General features: G+C 38.9%; 1 protein-coding gene across 35 annotated transcripts in view; it reads right to left on the bottom strand.

The window, feature by feature from the left end:
- Positions 1 to 15,707, bottom strand: part of SIPA1L1 (signal induced proliferation associated 1 like 1) — a 410,589-nt gene that overhangs the window by 156,887 nt on the left and 237,995 nt on the right. The gene's annotated exons all lie outside the window — the stretch shown is intronic.

Raw genomic sequence — 15,707 nt, 5'->3', positions numbered from 1 at the left:
CCTTAGTTTCATCTACTCTTAAAGCTCGAAATATTTTACTAATTAACAAAATGCCTGCATTTCCTTTCACATGGAAACCTACCCCACCCATCAGTGCTCATTTATGAAGACAGCGGGAACAAAATGCTGCTTTCCATAGACATCTCCCTCCTCCTCAACAGATTACCGAGAACTGTTAACATCCTTCCAGGTGACGAGCCAAGAAAACGAACTTCCTCATAAGCACGTCAGTCAGTGGCAAAAAAGCACAAATCCTGAGTATAAAATCCTGCATCACTGCGTACATGCTGGAAATAAAAACACAGGATCCTTTTTCTAAGACTCCACAAATTACACGAGATGTGGCCTTTAAATGCTTGCCAAATCCATGTTTGGAAAGATGCTGCTGAACCAGCGCAGCGCTGACAGGGCAGCATTGTCTACAAATCACCGCTCTGACACCCCGAGGACACCCCGCACTCTCTGCTCTCTCTACTCAACAGTAACAAGCACTTACTTCCACAATAATTAAGCATCTCGATAGTCGGCTTCCTGCCTCCGAGGCAGCCGCTTTAATTTCTCTTGCAGTACATAGCATCATGTTAGAAGACTAGCTGCTATTTATAAGCTGGAACATTTAGGGGTGTTGCAAAAATGCAAGCTGCCCGCAGAACGCAAGGCCCGGCAGAGCTCCGGCTGGGCTCCCAGGGCTGCTCTCTGCAGCCTTTCAGATAAGCAGCAATTGTTTTCACTCTCGCTCCTCTTCACCATCTTTTGTTAAAAGGATAATGGTCGTGCAGAGCTACCTAATTAAACCTGACTTTTGAGCTTCCTAGATACTTTTATTGTCAAGTTGCTACCATTCCTTTATATTTCAGAACTTTACACGCTCCTCTTTCAACTGTAAACCTTCAAGCGCAATAATATGGTAACTGTTGCTTCCAAGGGCAGCAAAGAGCAGCACATGCGGCCACAGCTGAGGTTCAAAATGTGTTCCCCACAAAATGGAAAGAAAACCAGCCAACTGAATGAAAAATGCAAAGTAAACACCAGTACATTTCCCGAAAAAAAAATCCTTTGACAGTCCAAACCAGAATTTATGAGCTATTTTACATCTATACACACACACACACACACACACACACAAGCTGAGTATTTCAAATGAAATATCTTTCAAAGAGAGAATACTTTACACTAGCATAAATAATAATTCTAAGCATAAATAATAATTCTAATACAATAAAAAAAAATAGGCTTACAAAACTTAGATTCTTTCCACATTTCTCACAACCTCATCAAAATTCAAATAAATCACTTTCCATTCCCAGAATCTTCATTTTCCAAAAGCCAACACACCCACCCCACCATCATAAAAACTCATTCTTGCCACTTTCTTTCCCTTAGAAGATGGTTTACCACAGACCTGTCTTTTTCAGGGTATGTGATGTTATAGCCAATGTAGAGGGAAACTAAAACCTGGCACTAAAACACAATGAATGTAACTGTCTTGGAATTGCCCAATCATTGGCTATCACTACATGCAGTCCTCAAGTTACAAACTCCGGACTTAAGTACAGCCAGTAGTTACGAACTAGCCCCTGTAAAGCCCATTATATAAAAAATTTGAAGTACAGACAATGTTTCATAATGACAAATGGGCGCAACTTTTCAAAGGTGCATCCAAATACTATTGTTACTGTATTATTACATTAAAGATGTTTCAGAGTATCTGGAAGTGTTTAATTTTTTTATGCATAGAAAGGTATACTATATACTATACAGTAAAACAAACATTTGACTGTTAGATACTAACAGTACCTAACTGTTCCAACTTATGTAGAGATATGACTTAAAGACTAAGAATCAGAACTCCTTCATAATCCGGGACTGCCTGTACTACAGGATTTCTCTTCAGAACCATCTTGTATGCTTCCTATATTTTTAAATCTTATTTTTCAAAGTAAAAATTCCTTAGCAACGTAAAAGAAATACCAAGATTCCTATTACGCCTTGATTATAACAAGAACTGAATATTTTCTCTTTATTTCAAAATACGGGGGCGGGGGGGGGCATGTAGAGGGAAGGTTTGGCCACAATCTAATGCCTGTAAAAAATGAAGAGGTTTAAGATGGTCGAGTAAGTTAAAAAGTGGATTTTTTTTTTTAAGTCATGATGACCTTTCCTTTCTTCCTTCCTATCCTCTCCTTCCCTCCCCCTCTCTCCTTCTACCCATCCCTCCTTTTCCTGCCCCTTTATTTGTAACATCAAACCCTTTTATGTATTGTAACACAACCCAATAAGAAGACAGATCAGAGAGAATCAACTCCTGTTCAGAAATGAGGTTCTACAATGGACATCTTCTATCAGCTATACCACAAGTCCTAACCAGAGTGCACTGAGGTGGATATGCATTCTGAAATGGCCACTAACATTGGGAGCCTGGTCCTGAGTGGGTAAATATATTGTGCTTATTTGAAGACGAAAATGCATTTATCACCAGGAACTCCGCTCAAAGGAAACATTTAGTATCTGACAAGAATATAAAACGTAACAACAAGAATAAAAGTCGAAGTCTGTTCTGGATATACCAGAAATGAGACATTATTCTTAAAAGATAAAAATGCACACTCACAAAGTAGAATTGACTTGTCAAAAGTAGATGAATTAACATTTATAAGAATTTTAACTTACCTCTATAGGAATAGTTCCAAAATCTTTTTCAAATTAATTTAATAGGTTTAAATAAAAATTAAGCCTCCTTAAAGAAGATACAATATAAACCCTGGTCACTAATTAGAACTATAGAAGCTCTGCACTTATTAAACTATCAGCCAAAAATAAAGACATCCACGTGTGTCATATGATGACAGACCATTTTTAGCACCTTAAACCTATTCCTTGGGGTTGACTGAAATAGTAGACTTATGTTGGCAATTACTAGCAATTCTATTAACTATCAGCAAACCCGCTTAAACATCATTAAATGTGGTAAAAAGCAACAGAATTAAACAGAAGAGCAATACTAATTTACAGCATGTCACTTCCATCTGTCGAAATTTCCTTGTTACATGTTTAATTTTATGCCTCTAGGTACTATTTGGAGCCCTGGTGGTACAGTGGTTAAGAGCCTGGCTGCTAACCAAAAGATCGGCAGTTTGAATTCACCAGCTGCTCCTTGGAAACCCTATGGGTCGGAATTGACTCGAGGGCAATGGGTTTTTGGTTCAGATACTATTTAGGAGCTCTGGTGGCACAGCAGCTAACGTGTTTGGCTGCTAACGAAAAGGTGAGCAGTTCAAATCTACCACCTGCTCCACAGGAGAAAGATGTGGCAGTCTGCTTCCATAAAGATTTATAGCCTTGAAAACCCTATGGGGCAGATCAACCCTGTCCTACAGGGTTGCTACGAATCAGATTCGATTCAATGGCAGTTGAGTTTGAGTTTGGCTAGCTACTATTTAAGTTCACCGTAGACTTATTTAGCTAGCATACCAATCTCATCTAGAGAGACCACAGTTTAGTTCTTTGAGTTCCTGGGAACTGTATCAGAAAACAACAAGATTGCTTCAAATTCTACTAGTTGAAAGTGTTTCTATCATTCAAGGTCTATTACAATGTAACATACCACCACCCTTTTCTAAGAACCACTCTTCCAGGAGAGCTGCTGCTTCTTTCAATCATCCCCAGGGTTTCTGCGCTCTCTTCTGAGCGCTGACCCAGCACCTGGTGCTAGGGATAGTTGAGGAAACAGTCCCTCCCGCCAAAGGAAGCTACAGGTGTGATAAGGGATGTAGACAAGAAAAAGATGAGGTATGAAAGCTGTGACAGGAATATACGTAAATCATGCCTCCTTTCTATACACTTTTCAATCTGGCTGTAAGCTCTCTAATAATAGGGACTCTCTCTTGCTAGGACACAGTTTTATCATCCCAGGCCAGCCTTTCACATTATCAGATACCCAATATTGCTGGCAGGGGAACCTCTGGGAATTTCTTAAAAACAGTCTTTGTAATCTAGCTCTTCGATGTGTTTGTACTCTTGACCCTCCCTCCTTCCTGAAATTCTCTTCTCTTGATCTCTGTGATAATCACGTTCTTCTTCATTCGCTTGCCATTCCTCTGTATTTTTAGCAGCCCCCTTTAAATGCTAGGGATCCCAAGGTGGTATCCTTGGCTTACTACTTGTACCATTCCTCGTATGTTTAAAACGGATGGTGAAGGCTGTTAGGATGAGCAAGAGCCTTGAGTATGTTAGGATGGGATAACAGGGACGGGGACAATGGTGCAAAAATGTTCCTAAGGAGAGCAGGATGTTGATTTGGATGGATCACAGTTGCCTGTGCAAATGAATGAAGACAGAATACTAGAATTACTTGGGGGAGATACCTGCATGGTTATCAGTATACTTTCTGGTGATGTTTTAAGTACTTGTAGCTTAAATATTGCCTCCGTTATTAACTCCAAGTCTCTGGTCGTGACTCTCTCCCAGAAAAAACATAGGCAGATATCTAATTGATATCTTCCTTACTTATCTATTTTCTCAGTTTCCTAAAATGGACCGATATTATGCTAACAAGCAGAAAAGTGGAAAATTCAGTTTTGTTTTCAAGAAATGAATGGGTGGTAAGGAAGTAAGAACAATAAATAATTCAAGGAACTGAGAGAAAGGAACAACACAGAAAACTTTCTTCGTGCCAAGAGCATAAACAACACAGTTTAAAAACTACAAAAAGAGACTGAGGAGAACAAAAGTAACTATAGATTCTGTTATGAAATAATTTACAATGCAATACGGTAGACTCACCAAAAAGATGCAGTATTCCTCATCAAATACTTCCATGTGCCAAAATGGGATACTGTCAGACTCCTTAACTGGTACAGCCTCTCAAATACAGGAATAACTTCAATGTTTCATGGCAAATAGAAGAAATCTTAATGATGAATAAAAACTCAGATGCCCAGATAATTCAGGGATACACAGTGTTAAAAGTATTTGTGAAGATTTCCATGTAAACAGTTGTGAACTGGTGGCTTTTGTGTTGCTGTGGTGCTGGAAGCTATGCCACGGTACTGCATATACTAGCAGAGCCGCCCATAGTGGACAGGTTTCACTGGAGCTTCCAGACTAAGAGAGACTATGAAGAAAGGACTGGAGATCTACTTCTGAAAATTAGCTAATGAAGATCCTATGTGTAACAACAGACTACACCTGAATTAGTGCTGGAAAATGAGCCTCCCAGGTTGCAAGGTGTTCAAAATATGGACTGACAAAATAGCAGCAATAATGGACCCAAACATACAATGATCATGAAGTTGGCACAGGACCAGATAACATTTCATTCTGCTATACACAAGGTTGCCGTGAGTCAGAAGTGACTTGACGGCAACCAACAACAACAACAAAAAATATTCTTACTTCAAATGTAACGGGAAACTTTATTTTAGAACAGGAATATAACTTCAACGTTTGAATATTAGATTAGCTCAGATAACCAAATAAGGCAAACTATTTACCACCCTCTTGGCTTTCCTGAATATCATTCATGTTACATTAAAGTAACACCTCAGACAGAAGGGACAGCTAACTCTTTCAAGTTAGCCTGAAATACAAACATCTCAGTGCAAAGTCATGGGTAATTTAAGATTTATGAATCAGCACATAATACTTTAGACTAAAATTTCCTCCTCCTTTCATTTCCGTTCTTCCCCTTTGACACAAAGCAGAAAAGACTGGAGAAAACAGAGCTGATAAATGCAGTTCCTGTTCTCCATACATTCATGATCTGAAAAAGATGACACTGATGGAGACAAACTGGATTCAAATAACTTGCACTGAAGTTAAAATGAATAAAGCAGCTATGGATAAAAACATAACGTAAAAAGATAACGTTATATTTCAGATTTAGAGGTAAGAAATCAATTAACACCAGAAAAAGGATAAAATGGCAAATAGAGTGTTATATATAATTTTATAACAATAGCAGCCAAAAATAATAATATAAAAGAGAGGCACTCTCTTAGGCACTACTTAGGTACAACTAAACACCTCATGGGATAAGTTTTCTTGGTTTGAAGGCTTAAGATCATGGTTTTGAGGGTCTGCCCAGTCAACTGGCCTAATATTGTTTTTAGAATCTCTGTTCTACCTCCTATTTCAATGAGCAGTGCTTGGGGTCTTAAAAGCTCATAAGAGGCCTTCCAAGATACAATTGGTCTCTATTTGCTTGGAACAGCAAGGCAAGAAGGAGACCCAGAAATTGGAGAAAAAAATGGACTGCAGGTCTAATTGCCTCCATGAACTACTACCTCCACTGCCATGAGACCAGAAGAACAGGATGGTGCCCGGCTACCATTACTGAATGTTTTGATCAAGGATCTGATGGATGTATCCTTTTCCAAAAGAGGAAAAATGTGGACCAGACATATAAACCAGATTTACTAGATCCACTGAAACTGAGGGAACTCCCAAAGCTACTGCTCGGGAATAATCTTTAAGCTGTGAACCAAAACTATCCTATGAAGTCATCTTTAAACAACAGTTTAGCTCAACTAGTAAAGAACATTTGCCTTGAGCAGTGTACTCTTTTAAAGAATTATCTATCTATATAAGATCAGACTGACAACAGTAACTCTAAAATACAGGAGAAGTTTAGGGGACACAGAGTCTAAGTTAATAGTGGTGAACAATATAAGTAGAAATGGCAAGAATGGTGATAAAATGCGAAGAATGTAACCAATGTCACTGAACTTTACATGTAGAAAATGTTGAATGGGTGTATGTTTTGTTATGTACATTGAAAGAAAGAAGGAGAGAGAAAATAAAAGGAAAAGAAAGGTGCCTGTTTGGCCAGAGTAAGGACCAAAATCTAGAATCACATTTGCCTGCTATCTACTCCCATAACTAGAAAAACTCAGTGAAGGAGGTTATGCTTCATAGGCCTACTCAAGGCTTCAAAGAGCTTTGTATAGTTGAGCGTGAAGGAAAGACCAGAAAAATTTGGCAGAAAGCTTGATGGTAGACTAAGGGTGATAGAATAAAGAGGGTATCAAGCAAGTCACACAGTGCAATTACCAATGAGCAGTAAAAGGATTTAATAGCTGCAACAGAGAAAGAAATAAATGGATACCAAATAACCTGCAAATATAAATATTTACCTCTATTTACATCTGCGATTCAAGACTAACTGGCACCTGCTTCCTTCTTCACTTAATAGGAGGAAATAGCTCAGCCCTAGACAAACTGCCGCAGGCTTTTCATAAAGCTCTGCCAGACAACTGAACCTGAATTGAGCATTACCCGCCCCCACATTCAGAATTTTAAACCTATGAATTATTATAAAGAATACCTTATCAATTTCCAGATGTGGTATCTAGGGGCCAAAAACAGTCCAGCAATAGCTACCTAGCTAGGGGCAGAACTCACATTTGACACCAGATCTCCTCGTTCCCTGAATCCTATCCAGTCTGCGTTCCATGCTGCCCCTCCAGGGCTCCCTTTTTCACTAATCCACAGCCATCCATTAGAACCAGTTTGAGCATCAGCTATGCACCAGGCACTGTGTACTATTTCATTTACTCCCTACAGCCATATGCAGGGAGATATTATCCTCCACAGTTTGCAGATGAAGAGTCTGCCTCAAAGAGGAGACTGGGTCACTGCTCTAAATCTGATTCTTAAGCCAGGCTCTTTGCACCAGGGCACTCTGCCTCCTAAAAATGCCACCCCTTCTACTACCAGTTACACTACTTGCCATCAAGTCAGTTCTGACTCATGGTGACTCCATGAGACATTGGGGTTTCAATGGCTGATTTTTGGAAGTAAATCTCCAGGCCTTTCTTACCAGGCACCTTGGGGTAGACTTGAACCTCCAAACTTTTGGTTAGCAGCAGAGCCTCTTAACCATTTGCACCACCCAGAGACTGCTCCCTACTACTATTTACTGAAATTCCTTGATTCACTCTGTATACATGGTTGGGCCTTATCTCCTCAATTGGATTTTTAGTTTTTTGAGGGCAGAGATCCAGCCAATTCTTATCCCCAAAGCACCTAAGCTCTAAAAACCTACTGCCATCAAGTCTATTAAACAATAGGTTCTCCCATGAAATTTAATCATTAGAAATAAAAGCCACAGAGTCTCAGCTAAAATGGAATAGAAATTGATAAATTAACAGAATTTATATTATACTTGAAAATGCAATTATGGTTATCTCATAAACATCTGTGTTGAGGGAGGCATGTCAAAAGTAAGTCAACATAACCAATATTTAATATAGATTTCAGTTCTATCTTCCTCCCTTAAAGAGCCTTCAAAACAGTAGTAAATTGAAAAATAGCATCAGTTTGACCTTCTCTCCTCTTATCCAGTACTGAAGCAGGCAGAGGGTTATCGACCATCCCATTATAGTTTTCAGAAAAGTCTACTCTTGTTACATTTTTGTTACAACTTTTAAAACACCTCACCATGACTGGTTGATTCCCCAGGTTTGCTCTCTTCTCCTGGCAAGAGGCAGAGGTGCAAGCGCACCAACTCCAAATTTACCCGTTATACGACCTTCCTGGTGTGGCAGCAGTGAGCCATCGCTGTTTTTTTAGGGCTGTGCACAGTATATTTAGAGCTGTGTGCAAAAAGTCATTCACAAAAATTATGCGGACTATACACGCATCGCAGGACTGAAGATCCTCCCCTCACTGTTCATGAATATGTACATCACTCCCTACATACAGAGCAAATCTGCCTTAGTTCAGGGAGCTGGCAGCCTTAGGTAGGGAGACCCTGCCTGCCTCCCAGTTTGCATACTGTGAATAAACCTTTCTGTTCTTCCAAACAGGCATCTGGCTGACTTCAGTTCGCTAGTCCGCTGGGCAAGAACCTATTAGTTGGCTTCAGTGTCATCAAAGGGCATAAAAGATAAGTACACCAGGGGACCTCATACCTCTAAGAAAGAAGTGCCAGGTGTGGAGTGTGCCCTTTGGACTTGGGGTCCCTGTGCTGAGGAGCTCTTAGGTCAGGGAAAGATTGATGACAAAGACCTTCTCCCTGAGCCAACAGGGAGAAAAAGCCTTCCCCTAGAGCTGGTGCCCTGAATTTGGACTTCTAGCCTCTCAAACTGTGAGAGATTTCTCTTCGTTAAAAACAACAACAAAAAAAGGTACACCAATGAGCAAATCTCTTACAACAGCAACAAGAAGTCAGTCAGTTAGAACTGGATAAAACACTATCACAATGAAATAACTAAAAGGTAAACTAATGCACGACGGGACCAGCTATTAAAATTTCTAGCACTACAAAGAGGGAAACAGAAGGAGGGGGCTTTGTACAGCATAATGAGAGATGACAGACACCAGGAATTAAAACAACTGCCATCAGATTAATAATGGTCAAAATTTTTTTAACTTTTACCCTCAAATACTTTTCTCTCATACAAAAGTTTTCCCTTTATTGCCCCTTTTTAAAAGTTGTTTTTAAAATCAATGAATTGCATGCTTCTTGTTAAAAAACAAAAATTCAGTGCAGAAAAGAATAAATTAAAAAGTACATCTTTCCTTCAAGACATCCCAAACTCAACCCCAAACGTAGCCACTCCTAAAAGTTTCTGTGAGTTGGACATACACACACACTAAGCCAGATACTGAATCACAGAACAGTTGTCTCCTGGGCTACACAGAGGAGAGAAGGGATTCAGTGCACAAGACAGCTGACTTCCAAGGAGACTTAATCTAGTACTTATAAGAGCTGTCATCGAGTAGATTCGGACTCGTGGTGTTGCCATGTATGTCGGAGTACAACTCTGCTCTACGGGGTTTTCAGTGGCTGATTTTTTAGAATTAGATCACCAGGCCTTTCTTCCATGATGCCACTGAGGAGACTCAACCTTTCAGTTAGCAGCCGAGCACATTAGCCGTTTGTACCACCCTGGGGCAAGCCAGTAGTTACAGAATCAGAAAAGAAAGGAAAAAAGGCGGATGATGGAGAATGAAAGAATTTGCTTACGTTCAGGACAGGCAGTGGACCTCCGCTACAAAGCAGGCATAAAATACCTGATGAAACACCTCACATTTGGCACAATAAAATAAATACATACATATCTATACATACTGGTTCTAAAAATAGGAGCCCTATACAAATGATTCTGGAAATTCATCAACAAAAATTAAGAGCAAATAAAATATCTTTTCTTAATTCAATGAACACATTTCTCCAGGATTTTTAACTAGTTACGTACACATAGAAATACGTATCTACGTTATATGTAGCCTTCAAAGAACATTTTCATTTTAATGTATTCCTCCACACTTAAAAATTCCTCACTTCTAAATGAGATTTTATCTACAAATTTATTAACTTGATCATTTAAACTTTCAGAAACCAACCAGAAGAAGGTTAAGCAAAATGTAAACCGGCAGGAAGTCTTTTGTTTGTTGCCCCCTCTCTTTTCTTTTTTTGTGACAAAACTAAATAAATACCCTAGCTAGAACAGTAAGTACGATCATAAAATGTAGTCTTCTGTGTTTGTATTAGCACTTATTTTAAAATCTGACCACTGTTGCCATTCAGTGCTTAGTGTTTATAAAGGGCATTCAAGCACAACACTGTTACACTACTCTTCCTTAAACCTCACAATAGCTTGCCTCGCCTTTCAGAATAAGATCAGAATTTTCAGAATGCATGATACATCTCCCTAATTAACAGCCCAATCTCTCCACACTCCATGCACCTTTAGCTCTAGTCAAAGGGAGAGGGAATCAGTTACACTTCCTTGAATGCACCAAGAGCCTTCAGGAGAGACCAAGTGGCAACTTCTGCTGGAACACACAATTCTCTTCCCTCCTTCTTCTTGTTTATTCCTACCCATCCCTCTCTGCCACCTGCAATATGCAGATGACACAACCTTGCTTGCCAAAAATGAAGAAGACTTGAAGCACTTACTCATGAATGTCAAAGACTACAGCCTACAGTAGTCAAAGACTACAGTATGGATTACACCTGAACATGAACAGAACAGAAATAATCACAACTGGACTGATAAACAACATCATGATAAATGGAGAAAAAAAACTGAAATTGTCAGTGATGTCATTCTACTTGGATCAACAATCCATGTCCATGGAAGCAGCAGTCAAGAAATGAAATGACATGTTGTGTAGGACAAATCTGCTGCAAAAGACCTCTTTAAAGTTTTTTTTAAAAAGTCACTTTAATGAATAAGATGTGCCTGACCCAAACCATGGTCCTTCCAATCACCTCATATGCGTGTGAACTCTGGACAAGGAGAAAGGAAGAAAGAAGAAAAACTGATACATTTGAACTGTGATGTTGGTGAAGAATATTGCATACACCGTGGACTGCCGGAAGAACGAACAAATCAGTCTTAGAAGAAATACAACCAAAATGCTCCTTTGAAGTAAGGATGGTAAGACTTTGGCTTGCTTACTTTGGACACATCATCAGGAAAGACCAACCCCTAGAAAAGGACATCGTGTTTGGTAAGCAAGAGGGTTAGCAAAAAAGAGGGAAACCCTCAGTGAGATAGATTTAGAGAATAGCCACAATAATGGACTGAAACATACTGCCATGGATTGAATTGTGTCCCTCCAAAATATCTGTCAACTTGGCTAGGTCATGTTTCCCAGTACTGTATGACTGTCTACCATTTTGTTATCTGATGTGATTTCCCTATGTGCTGTAAATCCTATCACTATGATGTTAATGAGACAGATTAGCAGCAGTTATACTGATGAGATTTACAAGATTAGACAGTGTTTCAAGTCAATCTCTTTTGAGATATAAAAGAGAGAAGTAAGCAGAGAGACAGGGGGACCTCACACCAGCGAGAAAGCAGTGCTGGAAGCAGAGTGCATCCTTCGGACCTGAGGTTCCTGTGCTGAGATTCTCCTAGACCAAGAGAAGATTGATGACAAGGACCTTCTTCCAGAGCCGACAGAGAGAAATCGTTTCCCTGGAGCTGATGCCCTAAATTTGGACTCATACCCTACTAGATGTGAGAGAATGCATTTCTCTTTGTTAAAGCCATCCGCTTGTGGTACGTGTTATAGCAGCATGAGATGACTGACACACACACCAATGATCATGAAAATGGCACAAGACCGGGCAACATTTAGTTTTCTTATACATAAGGTTGCCATGAGCCAGAGCCAACTTGTTGGCAACTAACAACAATAATAACAATCCTTCAAGACTTCCACGCCACCTCCCTTCCCCAGCACCATGTGGTCCTTTTTAGAGCATCCCTTGAGAGTACCATAGGTAAGTACAGGTTTCATACTTTAAAAGAAAATCTTGATTTCACTATGCCATATTACATCTAACACCAGATCTGCTGGCAATAAAAAGTGAGGGGCTGTCAGATTCAAGTTTTCTGACAAAAAAGAACTGATTTTGAAGTTTTTTGACAATATAATACTCTTTAATGGAACACAAGCATAAGGAAACACTAGCTAGTGTTATAACAATCATGGGTATAATAAGCATCAAGGAAATACAAATCAAAACAACACTGCATCACTTTATACCCATTAGGAAAAAGTCTAGGAATGCCAGTACCTACTGTTAAAGGTGATAGTTAAAACAGACATCGTTATGTTGTTAGAGGCAATAAAAACTGATAGGATCCTTTGAGAAAAAAATACAGTGGGTAAACTAGAAAATATTCTTGTTTTTGGTCTTTGCAATCTCTTTCAACATCTGGAAATGCCTGGCTGTCAAGCAGCACTGGGGCTTTTGCTCTGCTGAGCCCCTGGACTCCTGCTTACACCCACACCAGCTCTCTGTGATCTGTATTCCTTCAGCAGGCCCTGGGAGCTCTGCCTGCTTTCTCTGTCCTTGAGTAGCTATTAGCATCCACTCTTTCCTTTGAGGTCTCCCAAACATTCCACAACACCTTTGATTCCCAAATGACAATCACAAAGAATACATCTTGATCTTTTTCAAGGCTTTCTGATGTACCACCCACTGAACCATAAGTGCTTCAGGTCTGGGACTGTGTCTTATTTATGAAAACAAACATCCTCACAAATGGATCAATAAGCAACATCACGATAAAGGGAGAAAAGACTAAAGTTGTCAAGCATTTCATTTTACTTGGATCCACAATCGATGCCCACAGAAGCAAGAGTCAAGAAATCAAACGATGTATTGCACTGGGCAAATTTGCTGCAAATGACCTCTTTAAGGTGTTCAAAACAAAGATGTCACTTTGAGGACTAAGGTGTGCCTGACCCAGGCCATGGTATTTTCATTCGCCTCAGATTGCATGCAAAAGCTGGACAATGAATAACGAAGACTGAAGAAGAACTGATGCCTTTGAATTACGGTGCTTGCAAAGTCTACTGAATATACCACGGACTGACTGAAGAACAAACAAATCTGTCTTGGAAGAAGTACAGTCAGAATGCTTCTTAGAAGGAAGGATGATGAGACTACATCTCATGTACTTTGGACATGTTATCAGGAGGAACCAGTTCCTGGAGAAGACCATCAAGCTTGGTAAAGTAGAGGGTCAGCAAAAAAGAGGAAGACCCTCAATGAGATGGACTGACACAGTGGCTGTAACAATGGGCTCAAAACATAGCAATGATTATAAAGATGGTAAGGGACCACACAGTGTTTCGTTCTGTTGTACACAGGGTCACTATGAGTAGGAATCGACTTGACAGCACCTAAAAACAAGAACAAGAACTACACATTGTTAAGAAAACTTAAAAAAATGTTTTGGCCTTGCTATGCCTTTGTCTACAAAAAGTGAAGTTGCAATTATGTTTAACAAAAAATTAAAATGTTGACATCTGCTGCTATTTTGCATACATTTTTTAAATGCCTCGGAAAGTTTTTTTAAAAACTAATTTTAGGTTATACAGATTCGTGAACTAAACCTTCGCAAGGAAATTACCTATATGTGTATATATTCTAATTCTACAGCATCCACAGCTTTCATCAGCCTTCTGTGCCATTTCTCTGATTGAAGTTCATTACATGAAACAGGGGAGCGGTTCATTTAGGCTCTTGAAACCATGTCTCAGAACAGAAATCTACCTCCAATCATATAAGAGCTTCCCACATGTCTAGTTTCTTACTGTCTCCTAAAAATCCTATTGCTCACAACGGGCATTTTTTAGTGTTAAGAAAACTTTAAAAGGTTAATGTTTAGAAAAAAATGTTCTATTTACTTAAGATTGGTAAGTGTCTAGTAAAATGTCTGGCACATTCTGGACACTCAAAAAAATATTTCTTTTTCCTCTATTTTTCAGTCTATATCTTGATATTCATTCAATAACTATCTGAGGCATTGCTCTGGGTGCTCAAAATACTACCCTTCAGACGTTTACATTCTAATGGCAAAGACAAGCAAACGTATAAGACCAATATACAGTACTCAGGCTTTGAATTAAATAAAACATATTTGACCTACAACACATGGAATGCCACCAAGAATATTAATTCTCAAAGTTGTTCTTTTACTTAAAAATCATGAAAGAATTTATTTACATAACAATAATTACCTATGAGGTAGTTTAGAAGTATTTATTTTCCAGCAAGTTGAAAGCATTTTCATTTTAACTGATTTATATATATACATACATATAAATATTTTTACTTGAACCTGTACAAAGTAGAAAATTAATACTTATCGGCATAAACTATGCCAGAGATAACATTTTACATTCCTTTTGGTAGCCAACTTATGGCCCAATGCTACAATCAATCATATTTCTACCACAGAAAAGTGAATTATATTTCTTTATATCAGTTGTGCCACAACAGTCAACCTCATTTCTAAGCCTTTCAAAACAAAGGATAATTCAAGTAGGAGTAAATCAAGCCTTTGGCTTAATTTTACCATGCTTTGTTCAACTTGTTATATATTTGATACAGTACTGTCACAAGGACTCACATTTAACAGAATCTTAGTAATGTGTAATTAAACAGACACTTCAAGTATCCAGTACCAGAATAAAGTCATTAGTTTACAAATAGTACAGTGGCACCTTTGTACTACCAAAACACAACTTGTAGTAACCATGTTCAGTAGCAAAGTCCTCCCGATTCACAAAATTGTAGCCTTCCTTTCTTAAGAAATTATTAAGTCACAAAGACTTAGTGTTAGCGAGGAATACTGAATATACCATGGACTGCCAAAAGAACGAACAAATCTGTATTGGAAGAGGTACAACCAGAATGCTTCTTAGAAGCAAGGATGGTGAGACTACGTCTGACATACTTTGGACATGTTATCAGGAGGGATCAGTCCCTGAAGGACATCATGCTTGGTAAAGCAGAGGGTCAGCAAAAAACAGGAAGACCCTCAACAAGAGGGACTGACATAGTGGCTCCAACAATGGGCTCAAGCATAACAAAGACTGGAAGGATGGTGCAGGACTGGGCAGTGTTTCGTTCTATTATACACAGGGTCATTATGAGTTGGAACTGACTCAATGGCACCTAACAACAACAAAGGCTTGGTTAAAAATAAAATAGACGTCACAGGCAAAAATGTGATGTCTGAAAGGAGAGAGATTTTCTATGTATAAAAGAAAAGGGTGATAGATTCAGTTACATAGAACTTTAAAACATCTATACATTAAAAGGCAATCCAAAAACTAGTTGAAAAACTGCAACAAATTCCTAAAGGTTTAATACACTGAATATATACAGTCATAAGTCAATGGATAAAACAATAAGACTTCAAAAGAAAAATGGAATAAAGATATTA

This window comes from Loxodonta africana, chromosome 10 (genome assembly GCF_030014295.1).
Source record: "Loxodonta africana isolate mLoxAfr1 chromosome 10, mLoxAfr1.hap2, whole genome shotgun sequence".
Taxonomy (NCBI): domain Eukaryota; kingdom Metazoa; phylum Chordata; class Mammalia; order Proboscidea; family Elephantidae; genus Loxodonta; species Loxodonta africana.
The sequence above is the reverse complement of the archived record's forward strand: the minus strand, read 5'-3'. Positions and strand labels throughout refer to the sequence as shown.